This window comes from Salvelinus fontinalis, chromosome 21 (genome assembly GCF_029448725.1).
Source record: "Salvelinus fontinalis isolate EN_2023a chromosome 21, ASM2944872v1, whole genome shotgun sequence".
NCBI lineage: Eukaryota > Metazoa > Chordata > Actinopteri > Salmoniformes > Salmonidae > Salvelinus > Salvelinus fontinalis.
In genome coordinates this window covers 29,151,986-29,179,284 of record NC_074685.1, presented here as the reverse complement: position 1 = coordinate 29,179,284, position 27,299 = coordinate 29,151,986, and the positions used below count along the sequence as shown (strand labels likewise).

Below are 27,299 nucleotides of genomic sequence, written 5' to 3'. Positions count from 1 at the left end.
ACACTCCTGTAACATCACATTACAACATGCATATACAGTTTGATCGAAAATGTTTATATTTAGCCACCAAAATCATGGTTAGACAATGTGAAATGTAGCTCAGTTGGTCAGAAAATTTCCTTGCGCCACTTAGACAGTGATCTACTCTTATACATAAATACTCATAAACGTGACTAAAAAATATAGGGTGGACAGGGATTGATAGACAATTTAATTCTTAATACAATTGCGTTATTACATTTTTTTATTTATCCTTACTTTTCAATACAGTTTGCGCCAAGCGAAGCTACGTCAAAAAACATGGCGTCCTAAGCCACTAAAATGTTTCGACAGAAACACGATTTATCATAATAAAAATGTCCTACCTTGAGCTGTTCTTCCATCAGTATCTTGGGCAAAGGATCCTTTCTTGGGAGGAATCGTCTTTTGGTGGAAAGCTGTCCTCTTGCCATGTGAAAATGCCAACTGCGTTCGGGATGAACTGAAAGCGTGCCCACCTATTCACAGCGTTAAAGAAATAAATGTCCCAAAATCGCACTAAACGGATATAAATTGCTATAAAACGCTTTAAATTAACTACCTTATGATGTTTTTAACTCCTATAACGAGTGAAAAGATGACCGGAGAAATATAACAGGCTAAACTAACGCTTGGAACAGGAGAGGGTCGGTGTCCTCCACGCGCGTTACGCAGCAAGAAAAGACTTGCTAGCTACAGGGTTTTTTCATTTGTAGTGCCTGTGAACGCGCAATCGACCCCATTGGAATCGTCATCACGTAAAGGCATCCAGGGGAAGACGTAAGAAGTGTCCGTATAGTCATAGCAATGACAGTGCCCTTTTAACTGACTTCAGAAGAGTGGCCAACATTTCTCAAATCTGACTCCATGTCAGGGAAATTGCTGTAGAATGGGCTCTGTTCCACTTAGAGACAAAATTTCAACTCCTATAGAAACTATAGACTGTTTTCTATCCAATAATAATAATAATATGCATATTGTACGATCAAGGATTTTGTGGGAAGCCGTTTCAAAAATTAGCCAAATTAGCATAAATAGTCTAAACAGCGCCCCCATCCCCAACAGGTTAAACATGTTGAACAATAACCGCGCTGCATTTTGGTCCTCTCCTTCATCCCAGGAAGAAAGCCGTTACAAAGGGCTAGCCGTCAAACTCAGTTCACATCTATGCAGTGAGTTCAGTCAGTTCACTTGACAACAAACATACCGTATCCTATAACCAAAGGAGATGATAGTTCTGGTTGAATTTAATTGAAGTGCATTGGCTTCAGTCTTCCCTGTTTAGAATTGTTCAGAAATAACCTCTTAATAGCCCCAGGAGTCTGTGGCTCTGGAGTTGAATCCTTGCAGCCAATGGGTTGTAGGTTTAAATCACCAGTTTTGTGTGTATTTCTTGGGAGCAGCAGGTATCCTAGCGGTTAAGAGCATTGGGCCAGTAACCGAAAGGTCGCTTGTTTGATTCCCGACTAGCCGAATTGGTGAGAAATCTGTCAATGTGCCCTTTAGCAAGGCACTTAACCCTAATTGCTCCTGTAAGTCGCTCTGGATAAGAGCATCCTGACTGGTTGCATCACTACCTGGTACGGCAATTGCTCGGCCTCTGAACGCATGGCACTATAGAGGGTAGTGCGTACGGGCCAGTACATCACTGGGTCTAAGCTGCCTGCCATCCAGGACCTCTACACCAGGCGGTGTCTGAGGAAGGCCCTAAAAATTGTCAAAGACCCCAGCCACCCCAATTATAGACTGTTCTCTCTACTACCGCATGGCAAGCGGTATCGGAGTGCCAAGTCTAGGACAAAAAGGCTCCTCAACAGTTTTTTCCCCCAAGCCATAAGACTCCTGAACAGGTAATCAAATGGCTACCCGGACTATTTGAATTGTGTGCCCCCCCCAACCCCTCGCTGCTGCTACTCTCTGTTTATTATATATGCATTGTCACTTTAACTATACATTCATGTACATACTACCTCAATTGGGCCGACCAACCAGTGCTCCCGCACATTGGCTAATGGGCTATCTGCATTGCGTCCCGCCACCCGCCACCCACCACCCACCAATCCCTCTTTTTACGCTACTGCTACTCTCTGTTCATCATATATGCATAGTCACTTTAACCATATCTACATGTTCATACTACCTCAATCAGCCTGGCTAACCGGTGTCTGTATGTAGCCTTGCTACTTTTATAGCCTCGCTACTGTATATAGCCTGTCTTTTTACTGTTGTTTTATTTCTTTACTTACCTATTGTTCACTTAATACCTGTTTTGCACTATTGGTTAAGTAAGCATTTCACTGTAAGGTCTACACCTGTTATATTTGACGCACGTGACAAATAAACTTTGATTTGATTTGAGTGTCTGCTAAATTACTCAAATGTAGTGTGCTGCCCTTAACAAATTTGACTCCTTCCTTTCTTTTCTCTCTCACTGTCTGTCTGTCTGTCTGTCTGTCTGTCTGTCTGTCTGTCTGTCTGTCTGTGTGCCTGTCTGTCTGCCTGTCTGTCTGCCTGTCTCTCACAGATAATTTTGAACCTTACCTCCATGGACCTCTACAGGCCTGCTGTCTACATCTGCCAATAAGTCATTTAGAAAACATCTGTGCCTAATTTAATGTTCACCTGAGATTTTGAATTCCTAGAGCAGAACAGATTATGTGAATGTAGAGAATTTGAATAGAATGTACAATATGTTCAGAATAATACACTGATGCGTAAAGATCAGACTTCACCAGCTGTCTGTGTAACTGAGATGAACTAAGAGCTGCCCGCCTCAGTGTTGTTATTAGTCGTTACCTTGGAGTGGTTGCTGTTGTGTTTTTATTTGTTTATCTTTCATATCAGGACGTTACTGTGGTCTACCTGGCCTCTTGTTTCCACGGACTGTCGGCTATGGATCGATTCCAGGAGCAGCAGCAACTGGGTGGGCAAGGGCTTCTCAGCCGTGTATGAAGTTAACATCAGCCGTTTCACCATTGACCATAGTGGACGTATACGACTACCGGCCCGGCAAAGAGCGTGTGTGGAAGATCCCAGTAGCGCAGGATTTCCATGTGGGCCTCTCCTTCCAGTCATTTGAGGTAAAGATTATGAAGCAGAAAGGGAAGTGGAATGTCATTTTCACTCAATCATGTACTTGTATGCAGTGCTTGACTTGGACTGAAATAGATGCCGGTAATTATTTTTGGGTGACTGTACTGTTTATATTTAGGTGCCGGATTTCCACAATACTTTTGAGCTAATATTTTAAACTCAGCAAAAAAATAAACGTCCTCTCACTGTCAACTGCGTTTATTTTCAGCAAACTTAACATGTGTTAATATTTGTATGAACATAACAAGATTCAACAACTGAGACATAAACTGAACAAGTTCCACAGACATGTGACTAACAGAAATGGAATAATGTGTCCCTGAACGTTCCTCTGCACAGCCACGCACAACTTTTTCTCAGCTGGCACAATTTGATTGGCTGCTGTCCGATTCAAACTGTAATCCGTAAAAAATAAGAGTTGATGCGCTGCACACTCAATTTAATAGCATCATTTTTAATATTTGGGCTTGGGGAGGATATCAAGTCATATGTCATAAGGCTCAAGTCCAAGTCAAGTCACGAGTCATTATTGTTAAAGTCAAAGTCGAGTTGCAAGTCATCATATTTGATTTGTGACTCGAGTCTGACTCGAGTCCAAGTCATGTGACTCGAGTCCACACCTCTGCCAGGACGTATACTCGAAGCATGCGCGGACCAACTGGCAAGTGTCTTCACTGACATTTTCAATCTCTCCCTCACCGAGTCTGTAATACCTACATATTTCAAACAGACCACCATAGTCCCTGTGCCCAAGAAAGCGAAGGTAACCTGCCTAAATTATTCCTCAGTGACTTCCGGGTTGGAGGGAGTAGTCGCATTATTCCTCAGTGACTTCCGGGTTGGAGGGAGTAGTCGCATTCCGCTTCGCTCCACAGGTAGTATTACCATTTCATTTTCATTTTCATTACAGTACAACGGTTTGATTTGTTTGATCTTAGCTAGCTACATAGCCGTCTTTGTATCAAACATAATTGTGTAGTTATTGAGGTTCGCTAGCCAGCTATTTTCGTCCTAACGTAACGCAACGTAGCCAACATTGCTAGCTAGCCAGCTAGCCACCGAATAGCAGCACTGTAGAAACGATTACATTACAACGGAACGACTTGATTAGTGTAGTGTTAGCTAGCTACATAGTTGTCTTTGCTATCTTTGATTGTTTGATCTTAGCTAGCTACTTAGCTGGCTACATAGCCGTCTTTGTATCAAAGATAATTGTGTAGTTATTGAGGTTCGCTGAGGTTCGCTAGCCAGGTATTCTCGTCCTAACATAACGTAACGTAGTCAACCCTGCTAGCTAGCCAACTAGCCACCGATTAGCAGCACTGTAGAAACGATTACATTACAACGGAACGACTTGATTAGTGTAGTGTTAGCTAGCTACATAGTTGTCTTTGCTATCTTTGTATCTAAGATAATTGTGTAGCTTTGAGTAATTATCGGTTAGCTAGCCAGTTATTTTCGCCTGCCGCGCTGCCGTCCTCCTACCTAGCCAACACTGCTAGCTAACACTGCTAGCTAGCCAACTTCTACCGAATAGTAGCACTGTAGAAACTTACATTACAACGGAACGACTTGATTAGCGTAGTGTTAGCTAGTTGTCTTTGCTGTCCTTGTATCCAAGATAATTGTGTAGTTTAGAGAAATTTAGAGAAATTGTCGAGGTTAACTAGCCAGCTTCACTTTCAACAACACAGCCACTGCTAGCCAGCCTACTTCACCAGCCAGCAGTACTATATCATTTTTAGTCAATAAGATCTTTTATTTTATTTTTTTGCAACGTAAGCTTAACTTTCTGAACATTCGAGACGTGTAGTCCACTTGTCATTCTAATCTCCTTTGCATTAGCGTAGCCTCTTCTGTAGCCTGTCAACTATGTGTCTGTCTATCCCTGTTCTCTCCTCTCTGCACAGACCATACAAACGCTTCACACCGCGTGGCCGCGGCCACCCTAACCTGGTGGTCCCAGCCCGCACGACCCACGTGGAGTTCCAGGTCTCCGGTAGCCTCTGGAACTGCCGATCTGCGGCCAACAAGGCAGAGCTCATCTCAGCCTATGCGTCCCTCCAGTTCCTCGACTTCTTGGCACTGACGGAAACATGGCTCACCACAGATAACACTGCTACTCCTACTGCTCTCTCTTCGTCTGCCCACGTGTTCTCGCACACCCCGAGAGCTTCTGGTCAGCGGGGTGGTGGCACCGGGATCCTCATCTCTCCCAAGTGGTCATTCTCTCTTTCTCCCCTTACCCATCTGTCTATCGCCTCCTTTGAATTCCATGCTGTCACAGTTACCAGCCCTTTCAAGCTTAACATCCTTATCATTTATCGCCCTCCAGGTTCCCTCGGAGAGTTCATCAATGAGCTTGATGCCTTGATAAGCTCCTTTCCTGAGGACGGCTCACCTCTCACAGTTCTGGGTGACTTTAACCTCCCCACGTCTACCTTTGACTCATTCCTCTCTGCCTCCTTCTTTCCACTCCTCTCCTCTTTTGACCTCACCCTCTCACCTTCCCCCCCTACTCACAAGGCAGGCAATACGCTTGACCTCATCTTTACTAGATGCTGTTCTTCCACTAACCTCATTGCAACTCCCCTCCAAGTCTCCGACCACTACCTTGTATCCTTTTCCCTCTCGCTCTCATCCAACACTTCCCACACTGCCCCTACTCGGATGGTATCGCGCCGTCCCAACCTTCGCTCTCTCTCCCCCGCTACTCTCTCCTCTTCCATCCTATCATCTCTTCCCTCTGCCCAAACCTTCTCCAACCTATCTCCTGATTCTGCCTCCTCAACCCTCCTCTCCTCCCTTTCTGCATCCTTTGACTCTCTATGTCCCCTATCCTCCAGGCCGGCTCGGTCCTCCCCTCCCGCTCCGTGGCTCGACGACTCATTGCGAGCTCACAGAACAGGGCTCCGGGCAGCCGAGCGGAAATGGAGGAAAACTCGCCTCCCTGCGGACCTGGCATCCTTTCACTCCCTCCTCTCTACATTTTCCTCTTCTGTCTCTGCTGCTAAAGCCACTTTCTACCACTCTAAATTCCAAGCATCTGCCTCTAACCCTAGGAAGCTCTTTGCCACCTTCTCCTCCCTCCTGAATCCTCCTCCCCCCCCCCCCCCTCCTCCCTCTCTGCAGACGACTTCGTCAACCATTTCGAAAAGAAGGTCAACGACATCCGATCCTCGTTTGCTAAGTCAAACGCCACCGCTGGTTCTGCTCACACTGCCCTACCCTGTGCTCTGACCTCTTTCTCCCCTCTCTCTCCAGATGAAATCTCGCGTCTTGTGACGGCCGGCCGCCCAACAACCTGCCCGCTTGACCCTATCCCCTCCTTTCTTCTCCAGACCATTTCCGGAGACCTTCTCCCTCACCTCACCTCGCTCATCAACTCATCCTTGACCGCTGGCTACGTCCCTTCCGTCTTCAAGAGAGCGAGAGTTGCACCCCTTCTGAAAAAACCTACACTCGATCCCTCCGATGTCAACAACTACAGACCAGTATCCCTTCTTTCTTTTCTCTCCAAAACTCTTGAACGTGCCGTCCTTGGCCAGCTCTCCTGCTATCTCTCTCAGAATGACCTTCTTGTTCCAAATCAGTCAGGTTTCAAGACTAGTCACTCAACTGAGACTGCTCTTCTCTGTATCACGGAGGCGCTCCGCACTGCTAAAGCTAACTCTCTCTCCTCTGCTCTCATCCTTCTAGACCTATCGGCTGCCTTCGATACTGTGAACCATCAGATCCTCCTCTCCACCCTCTCCGAGTTGGGCATCTCCGGCGCGGCCCACGCTTGGATTGCGTCCTACCTGACAGGTCGCTCCTACCAGGTGGCGTGGCGAGAATCTGTCTCCTCACCACGCGCTCTCACCACTGGTGTCCCCCAGGGCTCTGTTCTAGGCCCTCTCCTATTCTCGCTATACACCAAGTCACTTGGCTCTGTCATAACCTCACATGGTCTCTCCTATCATTGCTATGCAGACGACACACAATTAATCTTCTCCTTTCCCCCTTCTGATGACCAGGTGGCGAATCGCATCTCTGCATGTCTGGCAGACATATCAGTGTGGATGACGGATCACCACCTCAAGCTGAACCTCGGCAAGACGGAGCTGCTCTTCCTCCCGGGGAAGGACTGCCCGTTCCATGATCTCGCCATCACGATTGAAAACTCCATTGTGTCCTCCTCCCAGAGCGCTAAGAACCTTGGCGTGATCCTGGACAACACCCTGTCGTTCTCAACTAACATCAAGGCGGTGGCCCGTTCCTGTAGGTTCATGCTCTACAACATCCGCAGAGTACGACCCTGCCTCACACAGGAAGCGGCGCAGGTCCTAATCCAGGCACTTGTCATCTCCCGTCTGGATTACTGCAACTCGCTGTTGGCTGGGCTCCCTGCCTGTGCCATTAAACCCCTACAACTCATCCAGAACGCCGCAGCCCGTCTGGTGTTCAACCTTCCCAAGTTCTCTCACGTCACCCCGCTCCTCCGCTCTCTCCACTGGCTTCCAGTTGAAGCTCGCATCCGCTACAAGACCATGGTGCTTGCCTACGGAGCTGTGAGGGGAACGGCACCTCAGTACCTTCAGGCTCTGATCAGGCCCTACACCCAAACAAGGGCACTGCGTTCATCCACCTCTGGCCTGCTCGCCTCCCTACCACTGAGGAAGTACAGTTCCCGCTCAGCCCAGTCAAAACTGTTCGCTGCTCTGGCACCCCAATGGTGGAACAAACTCCCTCACGACGCCAGGACAGCGGAGTCAATCACCACCTTCCGGAGACACCTGAAACCCCACCTCTTCAAGGAATACCTAGGATAGGATAAAGCAATCCTTTTGCCCCCCCCCCCCCCCCCCCGCCCTAAAAGATTTAGATGCACTATTGTAAAGTGGCTGTTCCACTGGATGTCATAAGGTGAATGCACCAATTTGTAAGTCGCTCTGGATAAGAGCGTCTGCTAAATGACTTAAATGTAATGTAAATGTAAATTATTACCGGGCGGGCCCCCAACATAGAATTCAGAATGTTTCAGATTAAAATAACGTACTGAACAATATGTGTTATTAAATGTACTAACTATAAGCTTCTGCTGTGCAGATTCTAGTTTCCACCTTCATCCTTTGCCTATATTAACAGTATTGCAAACAATTTTGGTTCCGAATGTTAGCAAAAGCTGTCTGTGTCATGAGATTTTTATGATGCTTTATTATAAATAACTACACAATTGGTGACTTGTTTTTTAATATATGGTATTGGAGTCAGTTTTAATGAAGAAATTACCAATGGTCCATGTTTCAGATTAAATCATTTATTGCCAATTCTTATAAACAAGGCCAACCCTCTTCTGCCCTATGCATAATTCCTGTGCCTAAATAACATACCCAAAATATAAAGAAATCCTGAACTATACGGACTGCGGCATCAATGTGGTACCTACAGATAACAAGCATCTGTGAAACTGCAACTGTAGTGTCAAGACATTGTGGGCATTCCTGAGTAAGTTCAACAGGAGATAAACCATAGCAGAAAATACTCTGAAACAGTATTTTGCCCATCCCCGGGCAGGCTTGGGTAGAACAGGTATTAAGGCAGTTGTCATTGTGTTTGTTCCCTGTAAACAAAACTCATATTACACTGCCCCAAGAGCCCAGTGTCGAGCCTTCTTGTGAGCAAACCCATTTATAATGTCTTTCAAATTTAATTTTCTAGCTAAATGGTTTTTAATTGAAGGATGGCAAGGCTGTTCAACCTGTCTTGGCACATTGTAGATCTTAGATAGTTCATTATAAGTTTCAGCTTACTGAAGGCACGTTCACCTCCAGCAACTGTTACAGGCATTGTAGAGAAGATTTGCAGTGCAATGCATACCTCTCCAAAAATGCTCTGCAGCTGCATCTTGTGGATGGCATTTAGGAGCTCTACAGGAGAAAGACCATCTGAAAAAGTGGCACCATATATTGTCTTTAGATGTGGCACTTCATTTTCAAATCCATCTGTGAGATCTTTGGAGTACTTGTTTCCCAATTTGTGGCAAGATACACACATTTTCTTTTCAGTAATTTTCCTAAATGTAAGTAGTGGTGAAAACTCCTCGCATATAGTTGCAATCGTGTGGAACCGCATGTCCAAATGATTGTTTATATTATCCAGAGCCACATAAAACAGTGTGTTGAGAAATCTAGTGTCTGACTTCTGTTAATCTGCTATGTCATCTTCAGTCTCATCGGGGAAACGTTTTCTTTTTTTCTGACGGCTCCTCTGTTCACTGTGAAACTGAGTAGTTACACCCATTTCCTTTGCCACCTTGGAGGCTTCTGCCAGAACAGTGTCCCATTGATTACGCAGAGCCTGTATTTGTTCCTGTAGTGCCTTAAAACTTCTTCTTAATAGGGGGCGCTGTTTTCACTTTGGGAAAAAATCGTGCCCAAATTAAATGGCCTCGTACTCTGTTCTAGATCATACAATATGCATATTATTATTACTATTGGATAGAAAACACTCGTAAGTTTCTAAAACTGTTTGAATTATATCTGTGAGTAAAACAGAACTCATTTGGCAGCAAACTTCCAAACAGGAAGTGAAAATTCTGAAAATGGGGCTCTGTGTCAGGGCCTGCCTATTCAACTGGCTTATATTTATGGATCTGTATGCACTTCATACGCCTTCCACTAGATGTCAACAGGCAGTAGAATGTTGAATGGGGTGTCTAGCTTGATCTGAGACCGAATGAGAGCTTTTGGAGTGACAGGTCCGCTCTTTTGTCGGTATTCAACTGCGCGCCGGGGAACCTCACATTGTCTTCTGAAAAGCGGTAGGTATACACAACGAAATGCTCCGGCTCTGATTTTATTGGATACATATGAGAAAAACATAATAAAGTAATAAACATAATAAACCGAGTTTGACCAGTTTATTCGACGTTTATTGGGAATTTTGGAATTTTTCATCCAGGCGCAAAGATTTTTTGGACATGTGCCCTCCACATGGCTAGCCAAAGTTGCTAATTCGACAGAAGAAATGGACATTCTCAAACAAAACAACGATTTATTCTGGAACCAGGACTCCTTGCACAACATTCTGATTGAAGATCATCAAAAGTAAGAGAATATTTATGATGTTATTTCGTATTTTTGTGGAATATGTTGGCTCCAACAAGGCGGAGAATAGGTGAGCGCTGTCTCACAATATTGCATGCTGTATGTTGTACTAAAGTTATTTTTTTATATCTAACACAGCGGTTGCATTAAGAACCAGTGTATCTTTCATTTGCTGTACAACATGTATTTTTTTGTAAAGTTTATGATGAGTTCTTTGGTTAGATTACATGACTGTCCAAAATATCTCCGGACAATTTGGTGCATCATGGCTACATATTCATAATGTAAAACCAGGATTTGTACCTCTAAATATGCACATTTTCGAACAAAACATAAATGTATTGTATAACATGATGTTATAAGACTGTCATCTGATGAAGTTGTCCAAAGGTTAGTGATTAATTTTATCTCTATTTGTGGGTTTTGTGAAAGCTATTTTGGCGGTGAATAAATGGCGTTGTGTGTTTGGCTATTGTGGTGAGCTAATATAAATATATATATTGTGTTTTCGCTGTAAAACACTTAAAAAATCGGAAATATTGGCTGGATTCACAAGATGTTTATCTTTCATTTGCTGTACACCATATATTTTTCATAAATGTTTTATGATGAGTATTTATGTATTTCACGTTGCTCGCTGTAATTATTCTGGCTGTTTTGGTGCTATTTGTGATGGTGGCTGCAATGTAAAACTACGATTTATACCTCAAATATGCACATTTTCGGACAAAACATAAATGTATTGTATAACATGATATTATAAGACTGTCATCTGATGAAGTTGTTCAAGGTTAGTGATTAATTTTATCTCTATTTGTGGGTTTTGTGAAGCTACCTTTGTGGTGGAAACATGGTGAAAACATGGCGTTGTGTGTTTGGCTATTGTGGTGAGCTAATATAAATATATATTGTGTTTTCGCTGTAAAACATTTTAAAAATCGGGAATGATGGCTGGATTCACAAGATGTTTATCTTTCATTTGCTGTATTGGACTTGTGATTTAATGAAAATTATATTATATGATATCCCTGTCGCGTTAGGCTAGGCTATGCTAGTCAGCTTTTTTGATGAGGAGGATCCCAGATCCGGGAGGGTGACTCGTTAGAGGTTAATGTGAGCTGCTTCAGTGTCCAGAGAAATATTTCCTGACTGAAGAATTAAGCTTAATTCTTAATACACTGGAAAACTTTTACCCAGAAAGTGAGCGGGAAGATTGCCTTGAAAGACATGAAGAAGCTTTTCAGACATTTTGCCTCAGATTTGGCTTCGTTTGTCAGGCTGCAGGTAGCAAGAAGCATGTCTAGGGCCTTGATGATACACGGTAAATGAGTTGCCACTTGTCAGACCACAGCAATATGCACACTCCATCGCGTGTCTGTAAGGCGTTTAAGACAGCAGCCAGTCTATTCCTTGAGAATGGCCCATCGTTCTGGGCTGGCACCGAACAGACTGTAAAGACGATTCACACAGCCAAAAAGGCTGATACTTCTGGGCACAACTGAGCTGCATGTACACCCACAAGATTAAGAGTTAAGAAAGAGTGGGAGGCACAAGGTGAGTATGTGGCCAGTGGATTATTTTGCAGTATGTTTGCTTGAATTCCCTTCACTTTCCCTGACATATTTGCACCATTATCATAGCCTTTACCACGTTAATCTGCTATGTCAATACCATGCCCTTCCATTATTTCACTGCCTGTCTTTCTAGCAAAGTCTTTAAATTCAAGAAAACTTTCAATTATTTCCCATTCACCTGTTCCCTGAACTTTATCTTTCTGTACATATCTCACCAATAATACATTTTGCTCAGTATGAGAAATGTCTGGAGTTGCATCACATATAACTGAGTAATATATTACATCTTCTCTCATCAAGTATTGTTTTCAAAACCCTTTTTGGCTCTCGGGGCTGAGGTAATGAGTCAGTCGTGCCTCTTTCTTTTTGTCCCTGCCTTTCTGTAAAAGCTCACGTAATAGCGTAATTATTAAACTTTTTTTTTTATTACGCTTTTCGTAATTATTACGCGTAATTATTGTCATAATTTGACAACAGTTCAAGTAAGCCTAGGCAATGTCCATTATGCACATCCATATTGAGTGATTTCCCCCGGAATGGCAGATTCCTAGATGCTAAGTACAGTGTCACATCCAACATCCTTTATAGAAGTGCTCTGTTTTTTTTCTGACTGGATTTGTTTCTGCAGCTGACTGTCTATACCTGTAGCTGTTGTTACGATATGCTGCAGATTTTTCCATTTCCAGTAACAGCTCTTGTAAAACACACCATCCTCATGCTCTGGTAGTTTGTCATACATGCTCCGCCATTACACTGATATCTTATAGTCATCTTTACTATTCAGAACTGGGTGATGGTTTACTTTGCTCATGAGAAAAAAGAATGCAATATAATGCCTTTACACTCTTACTATAAATAAGCCAGTCTCTCTGCACCCTTTCTCTTCTGTTTGCTGACTTACTGTACTGTTAATAGTTGGGGAATGGCTTGCCTTCTGAGTCTGGGGGCATGATTTTATACAGTTTGTCTCCTCACCACACCTGTTGGCTAGTCTGCAAACACTTGCTTCTCTTTCATGGTCTTGTATTTTCTCTGGCCACAGTGCTGGATCATCTAAAACCTCATCTTCCTCACTTCGAATCTGTCCATACTTTTCCTTTCCGTTATTACTTGCTTGTTCAATCTCTTCTGTCACTCCTTCACTGGCACTGCTGCTACTCTTTAATTCCTCTTCCTCCTCCCTGATCTCCTCAGTATCAGAGTCTGTCTGACAGCTTCCTACTGAGATTCTGCCTACCTGGGGCTCTCTAGGCACTAGGAAGTGAGTAAACAAAGGGAATTTTAGGTTTAATGTTCGCTCCTACAAAGGTTACCATACTTAAAAATCTACTACTGAAATATATATATTTTTAATAGTATACATATTAAATAGAATACGTATTTAAGTGTGTCTAAGTCATCATGTGCCTAACTTTACAATTTAAAAATGGTCTAGTGTCGTGGCTGAATCAGAATTAGTTAGGTAACATAGATAGATAAGATGTTATTTTCATCATATGCTTGTGAGATACTTGTCATTAGAATGGTTCCCTTTGGACTATAGGGTTGGCAGTGCATTTTCCCTTCTCAGCTAGGGCTTAGTCACTTGGGGCCCAGAGAGGGGAGAGGTCAGGCTTGTCTTCATATGTCAATGTATCTGTTAAACCATGTGGTGCTATGTAGAATATCAGAAGGGGAGGAGGACAGAATGGAAAATTGTCTTCTTATGGGAATGTGTCTGTAACTATTCCTAAACCATGTGAAGGGATGGCGTCATTAATGGGGAACCAGTTAGTTATCTCATACAATGTTTGTACGCCAGTCACTCCCTACTTTTCTCATTGGGGGAAGGAGTATGGCAGTGTCTGGAACCATTGTATGTCCCCTCTGAGGTTGCCCTTATCTTGACCTAGTATATGACCTAAGAGGCGCACTGTCTTTTCTGAGCTTATCCAGGAGGGGGTGTATTTTAGATGGGAGTATCTAGAATTGACAATTGATATATGCCATTGGATGAGGTAATGTTTTGGTACCAAGCATGAGATTGAAACCTCGTCTTAGGAGACCAAACTGAACGATAATTTATAGCTAATGCTATCTAGCTATGGGATACTCCTCTTTCAAGTAAAAGGTTCTTTGTAAGTTGAGAGGGGTGTATTTTGGCTATAAATGATACTAAGAATTGTTTTGTAGAGACTCTCAGAGAATTCATTTATAGACACTGAATTGATCTGAGAGTCAAAAAGGTCTGTGGTGAAGCTCATATATTATTAAAGATGGACTTTATAATATAACTCTGACTTGTGTGTGGTTGGCTCTCTCATTATTGAGTAATACAGGAAATTACCACAACACTAGTTATGCTGCTGATGCTACAAAACAACTGCCTCACCTCCAAGGTCCGCTGTTTCAACTTCATGTAGGGGACACACGTTGGGATCTTTATCTAACTTCTACATAATATCAACAGTGAAGAGGCGACTCCGGGATGCTGGCCTTCTAGCCAGAGTTGCAAAGAAAAAGCCATATCTCAGACTGGCCAATAAAAATACAAAATTAAGATGGAAAAAAGAACACAGACACTAGACAGAGGAACTCTGCCTAGAAGGCCAGCCTCCCAGAGTCGCCTCTTCGCTGTTGACGTTTAGACTGGTGTTTTGCGGGTACTATTTAATGAAACTGCCGGTTGAGGACTTGTGAGGCATCTGTTTCTCAAACTAGACACTCTAATGTACTTGTCCTCTTGCTCATTTGTGCACCGGGACCTCCCACTTCTCTTTCTATTCTGGTTAGAACCAGTTTGCTCTGTTCTGTGAAGGGAATAGTACACAGCATTGCACCAGATCTTCAGTTTCTTGGCAATTTCTCACATGGAATAGCCTTCATTTCTCAGAACAAGAATAGACTGATGAGTTCAGAAGAAAGTTCTTTGTTTCTGGCCATTTTTAGCCTGTAATCGAACCCACCGATGCTGATGCTCCAGATACTCACCTAGTCTAAAGAAGGCTAGTTTTATTGCTTCTTTAATCAGAACAACAGTTTTCAGCTGTGCTAACATCATTGCAAAAGGGTTTTCTAATGATCAATTAGCCTTTTAAAATTATAAACCTGGATTAGCTAACACACGTGCCATTGGAACACAGGAGTGATGGTTGCTGATAATTGGCCTCTATACGCCTATGTAGATTTTCCATAAAAAAGCAGCCGTTTCCAGCTACAATAGTCATTTACAACATTAACAATGTCTACACTGCATTTCTGGTCAATTTTATGTTATTTTAATGGACAATTTTTTTTGCTTTTCTTTCAAAACAAGTACATTTCGAGGTGACCTCAAACTTTTGAATGGTAGTGTATATACTAGACCAGGCCTGGGCAAATGCCGTATGCGGCCCGCGGAATCATGCTCAGATCACGTAAAGAATTTGTGATAGTAAAGTTTTGAAAAACATAATTGTTATTCAAATTAAAAGCCCAATGAATACTCGCCTATGTGTAATGATTTAACTCCCACAGCTTGTGGGACATTTATTTTCAAGGCACGTATAAATAACTGCGCGAGGACAGACTGACAGGCCGACACACACGTCACAGTTACAAATAGTAGCTAGCTAGAAATTGTGCCAAAATTATTTTTTTAAACATTTCAAAGAAAAGGAAAGTAGACAATGAATATTTGGTGTTCCAGCAATAGTGGACATCAAAATATTTCTTTATTCAGGTATCAGGGAAAGCTGTGTGCGAAGAGCGCATCGCTGTCTTGAAAAACAACAACTTGTCCCGACACTTCCAGACAAAGCATGTAGAGAAATATAGAAATATGTCTTCTGAGCAGAGGGCAAGTGCATCGAAAGAATTGCTTTCTCAGTTGCAAAAGCAGCAAGAACTTTTCACAAAACTGCATTCAGCAAACGACGGAATTGCGAGAGCTAGCTATGTGCTGTCCCACAGGATTGCTAAATATAGCAAGCCATTCGCTGAGGGCGAATTCATTTAAGAATGTTTAATTGACTCTGCAGCAATACTTTGCCCTGACAAGAAAGAGCTGTTTGAAAATGTTTCCATGTCAAGACAAACAGTGACACGGCATGTTGAGGACATTGCAGAGAATATAGAACAACAGTTGAAATACAAGGTAAAGGATTTCACCTATTTCTCCTTGGCCCTGGATGAGAGCAGTGATGCACATGACACGGTGCAGTTGTTGATATTCTTACGAGGCATAACCCCAGACTTTGAAATTACAGAGGAGCTTGCTTCAGTGCAGTCAATGAAGAGTGCCCAAACTTGACAGGAAAAAACATTGGCCTTTTGAAAAGGATACAAGATCATGTAGCTGAGCTGAATCCAGATCAGAATTGTTTTTTTTCCTGCATTGCATTATTCATCAGGAGGTGCTCTGTAAATGTGTTCTGAAAATGAGCCATGTTGTGGATACATTCTCAAAAGTGGTAAACTTCATAAGAGCAAAATCTTTTACCACAGGCAGTTTGTCTCACTGTTGGAAGAGACAGAGTCGGGTCATGCAGATCTCCCCTACCACACAAACGTGAGATGGCTGTGTTTGGGAAAGGTGCTTAAAAGGGTGTGGGACATGAAGTCAGAGAGTGCTGAGTTTTTGCAAATGAAAGGAAAATATATTGATTTCCCTCAACTAAAAGATAAAGAATGGTTGGCTGATTTTGCCTTCACCGTGGACATCATGGCCCTCATAAATGAACTGAATTCCAAACTACAAGGGAAGGGCTTTTTTTTGCACATCAGATGTACAGCCTTGTCAAAGCTTCCAAGGGAAAATTACTCCTCCTGACCCGTCAAGTAGAAGCCAACAATATCACCCACCTTCCCACACTACTAGTCTGTTCCCTATCAGATGACCAGCGGGAGAAGTATACATCGCTGCTGCATGCTTTGAATGGTGAGTTTTCTCGTCGTTTTGAGGATTTCAAAGTGTTGGAAAATGACATGCTGTTGGTTTCCTCTCCTTTCACCTTCAATGTGGATAACACTCTCACTGACCTGCAACTTGTGCTTATTGATGTACAATCTGATGCAGTGATTGGAGAACTATTCAAAACAATGTCACTGACGAGGTTCTATGCATCTCTCAATGAACAAAACTTTTCAAAGATTTGGAGTCATGCTCAAAAGATGTTTGTACATGTCTGGGTCAACCTATGTATGTGAACAGACATTTGCAGTGATGAAATATAACAAGTCAAGGCACAGATCATCTCTTTCTGACTCTCACCTCTCACCAATCCTGCGCATAGCGACGTCAGAAACTATACCTGACTTCACTGCTCTAGTCAATGCCCATCAGAGACTTCACTCCTCACACTGATTGAGTGGTTTAAATGTAATGTTGAGCTCTCTTTCTTGTGTTTTTGTGCATACCCGTTAACAAGAGTTCTGTCCATGTTGCTGAATGCACAGTGTACTTTCCCTGCTGCTACTCACTGCTACTCACGGTTTATTATCTATGCATATTAACTTTACAAATTACGTCGACTAAACTGTACCCACGCACATTGACTCCGCATTGGTACCGGTACCCCTGGATATAGTCTCGTTATTATGTAATTGTCTTGTGTTGTTTTTTTATTATTATAATTTTGGATTTTTTTTAACTTTAGTTTATATTAGTAAATATTTTCTTAACTCTATTGAACTGCATTGTTGGTTAAGGGCTTGTAAGTAAGCATTTCATGATAAGGTGTACACCTGTTGTATTCGGCGCATGTGACAAATACAATTTGATTTGTGATGGAGACTTCTATGTCAGTTTGAAATAATCATATTTATAACTGACATAGCAGAATAGATGTGAATTTGTAGGACAGTTGAGCATCCCGTATCAACATTCTCCAATGTGCCTTGCCTGTCTCTACCACAGATTGAGAGGCATGACCGCTGTGCCTATGACTACCTAGAGGTGAGAAACGGGAAGTCAGAGAGCATTCCACTGCTGGGCCGATTCTGTGGCTAAGACAAACCAGATGACATCACGACCAGCTCCAACCAGCTCTGGATGAGGTTTGTGTCTGATGGGTCAGTGAACAAGGCTGGATTTGCTGCAAACTACTTCAAAGATCGGAGATCAAGAATAATGTCCATCTGTGTCTAGTGTTAGTGATGATGATGAGATGCCACAGGATTGGGTAATTTTGCACCAAAATCCTTTACAACATTTACTACCAGCGAAGAATTTGTCATAATATATTAGTTCACATTAACATCTGTGGAATCATCTTCTGACATGGCTGACTTATGGAATAAAAGAGTTACGTTACGTCTTCCTCCGCATATCAGTTCATTTGATAAACTTAGTATTTGTGGGCTTTAGATGGAAGGCAGGATGTCCACCTGTGTGTACACAATAAAAGTTTGAATAGTTTTACTTTGGCCATTTGCATTATGATATTGTGGTTAGTGTACGCAGCTTCAATGGGAGGGAAGTCTGAGGGTTTCTTAGAAATGTTTTACTCCATTTTCTCTTTTTCCTTCATGGGATTTCACTACGGCCTTTCTGGGTGAAAGAGATGGAGTATATTATGAACTCTTTATTTCTGTCGACTGAAAATACTATGTGAAGGAAGTGAAAGTATTAATACAATGTGCAGCAGAAGTGATGGCTTCCTCTGGTTCCTTTCTTCTTAATGGCATATCATCACAGCGTCCGTGGGTGGTAGAGCTGAGCAGCGCTGTGTGAATACCCTGGGCAGCTACCGATGCGCCTCTGGCCCTGGCTTTGAGCTCACCTCAGACAGGCACAGCTGTGAGGGTGAGTGCAAGGGGTGCTTACTTATCCATCTCCTAAAAACACCGCCAATGTAGTATGAATCCCACAACTTCACCATCACTGGACGGTCTCAAGGTGTTAAACAACTCAAGCCACAGTCTAACATCACCAAATATCCATCTGAGCAATTGTCATAATGAAATAATGAGCTTCTCAGGAGATAAGTATCCCAATAGTGACATCATTGTAGTTAAAAAAAACACTAATCAGTCCCTGTCTTCTAACTAAATGTTGATATTCTTTATCACTTGGACATCAATTGGACACATACTTATTTATGAACTCAGTGTCTGCCACCTCAACAATCATCCTTAAAACCTGTTGGGGATGGGGGCGCTGTTTAGACTATTTATGCTAATTGGGTAATTTTTGAAACGGCTTCCCACAAAATCCTTGATCGTACAATATGCATATTATTATTATTATTGGATAGAAAACAGTCTATAGTTTCTATAGGAGTTGAAATTTTGTCTCTAAGTGGAACAGAGCCCATTCTACAGCAATTTCCCTGACATGGATTCAGATTTCAGAAATGTTGGCCACTGTTCTGAAGTCAGTTAAAAGGGCACTGATATTGCTATGACTATACGGACACTTCTTACGTCTTCCCCTGGATGCCTTTACGTGATGACGATTCCAATGGGGTCGATTGCGCGTTCACAGGCCCTACAAATGAAAAAACCCTGAGGCTAGTCATTCTTTTGGAGCTGCGTCATGCGCCTAGAGGACACCGGCCCGCACCTTTTCCAAGCATTAGTGAAGGGGGTAATATTACTCGGGTCATGTTTCTACTCGTTATGGGAGTTAAAAACATCATAAGGTAGTTAATTTAAAGCGTTTTATAGCAATTTATATCCGTTTAGTGCGATTTTGGGACATTTATTTTTGAAACGATGTGAATAGTTGGGCACGCTTTTCAGTTCATCCTGAACGCAGTTGGCATTTCCACATGGCAAGAGGACAGCTTTCCACCAAAAGACGATTTCTCCCAAGAAAGGATCCTTTGCCCAAGATACTGATGGAAGAACAGCTCAAGGTAGGACATTTTTATTATGATAAATCGTGTTTCTGTCGAAACATTTTAGTGGCTTAGGACGCCATGTTTTTTGACGTAGCTTCGCTTGGCGCAAACTGTATTGAAAAGTAAGGATAAATTAAAAAATGTAATAACGCAATTGTATTAAGAATTAAATTGTCTATCAATCCCTGTCCACCCTATATTTTTTAGTCGCGTTTATGAGTATTTATGTATAAGAGTAGATCACTGTCTAAGTGGCGCAAGGACATTTTCTGACCAGCTTGTCTACATTTCACATTGTCTAACCATGATTTTGGTGGCTAAATATAAACATTTTCGATCAAACTGTATATGCATGTTGTAATGTGATGTTACAGGAGTGTCATCGGAAGAATTCTGAGAAGGTTAGTGAAAAAATTAATATCTTTTGGCGATGTTGACTTTTATCGCTCACTTTGGCTAGAATCAATGCTGGGCTGCTATGTGGTATGTGCTATGCTAATATAACGATTTATTGTGTTTTCGCTGTAAGACACTTAGAAAATCTGAAATATTGTCTGTATTCACAGGATCTGTGTCTTTCGATTCGTGTATGCTGTGTATTTTTACGAAATGTTTGATGATTAGTAAGTAGGTAAACACGTTGCTCTAAGTAGTTTTTCTATTCCATTTGTGACGGTGGGTGCAATTGTAACCTATGCCATCTACCTGAAATATGCACTTTTTTCTAACAAAACCTATCCCATACCATAAATATGTTATCAGACTGTCATCTAATGAGTTTTTTTGTTGGTTAGGGGCTATAAATATCTTAGTTTAGCCGAATTGGTGATGGCTACTGGTGTTGGTGGACAAATAAAAGATGGTGGATTATGCTAATGTGTTTTTAGGTAATAGATGTACATCTTTACATATTGTGTCTTCCCTGTAAAACATTTAAAAAATCGGACATGTTGACTGGATTCACAAGATCTGTGTCTTTCATTAGCTGTATTGGACTTTAATGTGTGAAAGTTAAATATTTAAAAAAAAAATTTTTTTTTGAATTTCGCGGCACTGGTTTTTCAGTGGGGGGGGGGGGGGGGGTGTGCCGCTAGCGCCACGCTGATCCTAGACAGGTTAATTCGAGGAAAGAGTGTGTTTTTATGAGTCATACCACTTCATCACAGTTGTATTATCAGCGAGGCACTAAATGGATTTTGAAAAAGCTAGGATACATGCAAAGAGCCTTTTTACATATTCCAGAGCAACAAGACCTTATTCAAAGTAAATTATGAAAGGTATTCCATCAAGCTTTGATTGGCATCTGAGGATACATTAGTTTTTTATTTTTGTAACTTAATTTTGCATCAAAAGGACATGATTGCACTTTGTGTAGTATACGTTTCCCCCTGCTAGCGCTAAAGTTATTTTTCTTTCCTAATGCCACTCGAAATATGGTATTCAAAATTACTCTACCTAATGATAATGGATGCTTATTTCATTTTGTAGAGCTGTAGTCTATACCCTAGTGCATATTGAATAACTGAACAACATACAGTTCCAGTCAAAAGTTTTAGAACACCTACTCATTCAAGGGTTTTTCTTTATTTTTAAAATGTTCTACATTGTAGAATAATAGTGAAGACATCAAAACTATGAAATAACACAATTGTAATCATTTAACCAAAAAAGTGTTAAACAAATCATAATACATTTTATATTTGAGATTCTTCAAAGTAGCCACCATTTGCCTTGATGACAGCTTTGCACACTCTTGGCATTCTCTCAACCGGCTTCATGATGTAGTCACCTGGAATGCATTTCCATTAACAGGTGTGCCTTGTTAAAAGTTAATTTGTGGAATTTCTTTCCTTCTTAATGTGGTTGAGCCAATCAGTTGTGTTGTGTCAAGGTAGAGGTGGTATACAGAAGATTGCCCTATTTGGTAAAAGACCAAGTCCATATTATGGCCAAGAACAGCTCAAATAAGTAAAGAGAAATGACAGTCCATCATTACTTTTAAGACATGAAGGTCAGTCACTACTAAAGGACACCAATAATAAGAAGACTTGCTTGGGCCAAGAGACACGAGCTATGGACATTAAACCGGTGGAAATCTGTCCTTTGGTTTGACGTGTCCAAATTTGAGATTTTTTGGTTCCAACCACCTTGTCTTTGTGAGACGCAGAGTAGGTGAACGGATGATCTCCACATGTCTGGTTCCCACTGTGAAGTATGGAGGAGGAGGAGTTGTGATGGTGTGGGGGTGCTTTGCTGGTGACACTGTCTGTGATTTATTTAGGATTCAATGCACACTTAACCAGCATGGCTACCACAGCATTCTGCAGCGATATGCCATCCTATCTGGTTTGCGCTTAGTGGGACTATCATTTGTTTTTCAACGGGACAATGACCCAACACACCACTAGGTTGTGTAAGGGCTATTTGACCAACAAGGAGAGTGATGGAGTGCTGCATCAGATAACCTGGCCTCCACAATCACCCGACCTCAACCCAATTGAGATGGTTTGGGATGAGTTGAACCGCAGAGTGAAGGAAAAGCAGCCAACAAGTACTCAGCATATGTGAGAACTCCTTCAAGACTGTTGGAAAAGCATTCCAGGTGAAGTTGGTTGAGAGAACGTCTAGAGTGTGCAAAGATGTTATCAAGGCAAAGGGTGGCTACTTAGATAAATCAAAAATCTAAAATGTGTTTAACACTATTTTGCTTACTACCTGATTCCATGTGTTATTTCATAGTTTTGATGTCTTCACTATTATTCTACAACGTAGGGGAAAAAAAGAAAAAAACAACCTTGAATGAATAAGTGTGTCCAAATTTTTGACTGGTACTGTAGGTGGGACCTGACGTTCTCATTAGCCTCCCTTACTGTAACAGTTTGCAACCTAGTGAGCTCTCTCAGAGTAGTAAAGAATATCAATATTTAGTTAGAAGACAACGATTGATGACAGCTTTTTAAATACAATGGTCTCAATATTGGGATATTTATTTCCTGAGAAGCTCATTATTCAATTAAAAACCTTGAGCCTGTCCTGTGAGTGGGATGGTGAAGTTGTGTGATTCATACTACATTGATGGTGTTTTAGGAGAACTAGGGTCAGAGGCACATTGGTAGCTACCCAGGGTATTCACACAGCGCTGCTCACAGCGCCCAATATCAGGCTTGATATTGAAAGGCCGTATCACCCAGAAAGGCCGTATCCATCCATCCAGGAATTACATAAAGCCCTTGACATCCTATTTTACATGGCTCATGAAATCAAAGAGCTGGGGATATGATCTGTCTTGGATCTCTTGGATTACTGAGCTGTTCGGCGATGTTTCTTTTCCAGCCGGCTGTGATCATGTGGTAAGCAGTGTGTCAGGCATCTCCACCAGCCCCAACTGGCCTGAAAAGTACCCCAGCAAGAAGGCCTGTACCTGGGCCCTCTCTACCACCCCAGGCCACATCATCAAACTTCTACGTTTACTGCTAGTGTCATGACAAGATTGGCATTGTTTTAATAGCACCTGTTATGTCATGCTTGTAATTTACATTGTAACAGTACGTAGACATTATCAGAATAAGGTTCATGTAGATTCTTACCACCTACCTCGCTGAATCTTCATACAATTTTCAGGTTTTCAAAGAGATGGACATGGAGGCTCATTCGGAGTGTGCCTACGACCACCTGGAGATCTACAATGGGCTGGGCCCCTAGTCTAGGATGCTTCCGTGGCACCAAGAAACCCTCGCCAGTCATCTCCAGCGGCAACAAGATGTTCCTGAGCTTCTTCTCTGACAACTTAGTCCAGAAGAGAGGCTTTGAGACAGTGCAGGTGACACGTACACTGGCATTTGGATTTTGTGACACCAGAAAGGAAAGGACTGAAATGGATCATTCTTATTTGTGCACAGGGAGATGTGCGAACTTCTATCATGGTTTTTTGATTTCAGAGAAATTTGAATAATCAACTAATATTGGTTATTAATATTATATAATCAATTATTCAACCTTTTTCATTTAGGCCTGGTCAATCCACTGCCATAGCCTATTTAAAATATTGATAATTAGAATAAATAATGCATCAATCTCAGCCGACCAGTTAAGAGGTGTTCATTGATCTTAGCAAGGCCTTTGATCCAGTTGGCCTCATTTTGTCTCTCAAATCAATCAAAAAGGTTTGCGTTATCCCAAAGACAACTCCAATTACAGGAGGTTGAAAAGGATGGGCCACAAGGATTTGATCCGGGGACCATTGTTAACCTCCTTCATCGTTAATGACAGCTTTGTGTCCACTGATGCAAATTTCTTCTTGTATGCTGATGGCAATATTTCTGGTTTTTGTTTTGTTTGTAATTATATTATCACTAAAGTACAGTACATTATGTTAGTAATGCGTGAACAACATATGTGGTTTTGTCTGGACCCCTGAATAATGAGAGGATTCATCTCAAGGAATTAATCCTGCATAAATTGAGGGTTACAATGGCCATGTTGCCATCTGGGTCTGTGATTAGTGGTCTCTTTCAACTCACGCATATAAAGTTACACAATACCACAGGGAATGTAGTGGAATTTTTTGGGGGAAAATAACTGGCTCTCAGAGAATTATGTGTTGCTAAATTGCACATTCCATATCTGAATGAGTTCCTTCTCTGAGCCTCGGTCTCTCATTTTGTGGCTGTGCGTTCTCAGAGTGTGGAGGAAGCATTAAAGCTGAGGTCAAGACCAAAGATCTTTACTCCCACGCCCAGTTTGGGGATAACAACTACCCAGGGGTGTCTTACTGCCAATGGGTGGTCTCTACTGAGAAGGGCTACAGAGTAGAGCTCATATTCCAAACCTTTGAGATTGAGGAAAAGGCAGACTGCAGCTACGACTACGTGGAGCTATTTGACGGTGCTGATATCAAGGCCCCAAGGCTTAGCTGTTACTGTGGATCTGGGGTAAGGACGACCAAACGTTTCAGTACACCTACTAGACTGTAGCAGCTACTGTACACATTATTACTGTATGTAGCGTTTCACAAAATGCCAGGGCTGTTTGCATACTTTTAAAATTTAGAAGTGTAAGATTATTTCTCTCTCTCCTCTCTCTCTCTGACTCTCTCTCCTCTCTCTCTCTCTGACTCTCTCTCTCCTCTCTCTCTCTGACTCTCTCTCTCCTCTCTCTCTCTCTGACTCTCTCTCCTTTCTCTCTCTGACTCTCTCTTTCTCCTCTCTCTCTCTCTGGACTCTCTCTTTCTCCTCTCCCGCTCTCTTCTCTCTCTCTCTGACTCTCTCCTCTCTCTCTGACTCTCTCCTCTCTCTCCTCTCTCTCTCTCTGACTCTCTCTTTCTCCTCTCTCTCTGACTCTCTCTCTCCTCTCTCTCTCTGACTCTCTCTTTCTCACTCACTTTCTTTCATCCCCCTGAAGACATCCTACTCTGCTGGGGATGCCATTGTTATGTAGTTCTGATGTCACCAGCAATAAGAAGGGCTTCCAGGTACGGTACACCAGCGCAAGGTTCAAAGACCCTTTGCTCATGAACCCCTCTTCCCCAGACTTAAGAGGAGAATGTGCACCCCAATGCTTTGATACTCCCAGTTCCCTAAGAGCAGAAGGGGCTTGGATAGCTGTCCCCCCACACTCCACCCACCGCCCAAAGCCACCCCCCTTACCCTCCAATCACAACTGTAAGGAGTGAAGCCATGCAGCAATAGACAGTGTTTTCAAGTTTGTATCATTTAGATTAGGGAGGGTGAATGAGAGGGTGGATATGTGGGGGAGACTTTCATTTAATTCCCCCCAAAGATTTTCATTTTCTCAACTAAAAAGATCCCACAGGCCTGTAAGGAACAGTGGTGTGGTGGTATTACTATACAGGATACACAATGGTCAGGGTACATATCTGTCTCAGTTGGCATGGCAATGTTAAACACCAAGGGTTGTGGGTTCGACTCCCACAGGGGACCAGTATGGGTAAAAAAATGGATCCACTCAATACTGTAAGTCGCTCTGGATAAGGGTGTCTGCTAAATGACTTAAAGGTAACATGTTATAGGGACTAATCCCCAGTTCCCCGGCCACCTCCTAACTTGAAGCTCAGCTGAGCCTGATCTTGGAAGCTAGCCTTCCAACGTGGCTTTGATAAAAGCTTGATTCCTAAATATGACATTTTACTCTTGACTTTAATTCTTGGCACTGAAACTACTGTATATCATTACGTGTGCACATGAATGATAAGGAAAGACAGAGAGAACCAGGCAAATGTGTTTTGAGCACACAGTTGTAATTTGTATGGTCCTCCACCTCCTAACTTGAAGCTCAGCTGAGCCTGATCTTGGAAGCTAGCCTTCCAACGTGGCTTTGATAAAAGCTTGATTCCTAAATATGACATTTTACTCTTGACTTTAATTCTTGGCACTGAAACTACTGTATATCATTACGTGTGCACATGAATGATAAGGAAAGACAGAGAGAACCAGGCAAATGTGTTTGAGCACACAGTTGTAATTTGTATGGTCCTCCAATGCAGAACAGGGATGATTCCCCCCCCCCCCCCTCTAATGTTAGCCGGACATGGAAACAAACATCTGTTGTCATTGTTTTCAAGGGCTAAGTTAATAAATATAGTGTAAGGTGGTGGTCTCTTCTTTTCCATTTGTTTCGATGATTTGGCCCAAATATATACTTCACAGAAGGACCAACATATTCATAAGTCCCGTGCTGTCCTCAATAAGTGTTCCTAATGTTTGTTTCACTGTTTTTAACCCAGTGTTCTTCTCTCTCTCTCTCTCTCCCTCTCCCTCGCTTACGCTCTATCTTTATTAATCCATTAAATCCATGAAACAATTACTGATATATGTTTTTGCATCAGCCTGCATGGTGGAATGACAAACCTTTCCTTAAAGTGCTACTAATGGTATACAACATCCCCCCCTAAATGGTATACAACATTTCAATGTGCTTGTTTGAACTGCTCTCTCTCTCTCTCTGTCTCTCTCTCTATTTCGTTCTCTCTCTGTCTCTATCTGTCTCTCTGTCTCTCTGTCTCTCTCTCTCTCTGTCTCTCTCTCTCTGTCTCTGTCTCGCTCTCTCGCTCGCTCTCTCTCGCTCCACTGATAATAGCTTAGGCCTATGCCATTACGTTGAGTGCAGTTTCCTTCCAAAAATAACTTTTGAATAATACCGTTTTTTGAAATGAGATAAAGGCAAGGGGAATGGGAGGGAAGAAAAAGCGTATGAAATGTACTCTTGTGGAGATTGTACAGACATGTAACTTCTAAGTCTGATCTGCTAATCCTGGGCAAAACGTGGGTAGCACTTAATGTTATGGTACTGTACTGTACTGTGTCCACATGTACTTCTGAGGTACCTGGCATGGTGCTAGTGGTGCTATGCTAGTATGGTGCTAGTGGTGCTATGCTAGTATGGTGCTAGTGGTGCTATGCTAGTATGGTGCTATCCTAAAGAAACAAGACTGTTATTCAGTTGTTGTGTTTTTACCACTTCTGCTTTGCAGACTTTCATTCAATGAATGTTGTATGATGTTCTGCAGACCGTGTGGCCAATCCATCTCCATTTCTGCTCCTGAATGCTGGTAGAGACTTTATAATTGCTTTTCACTTTATCTATAGTAGCTCTATGTACTATGTTCATTTTCAAAATGACTCACACGGACAAAAACAATTGTTGATGAGACAGTGACAGCTCCATTGTGGATAAGCACTTCTCTGACTTGCACTATCAGGGATTTT

At 42.2% G+C, this 27,299-nt stretch overlaps 1 pseudogene; it reads left to right on the top strand.

The window, feature by feature from the left end:
• The window catches only part of LOC129818262 (bone morphogenetic protein 1-like), a 31,102-nt pseudogene extending 6,290 nt beyond the window's left edge, over positions 1-24,812 (top strand).
• The last annotated feature ends 2,487 nt before the right edge of the window (positions 24,813-27,299 follow it).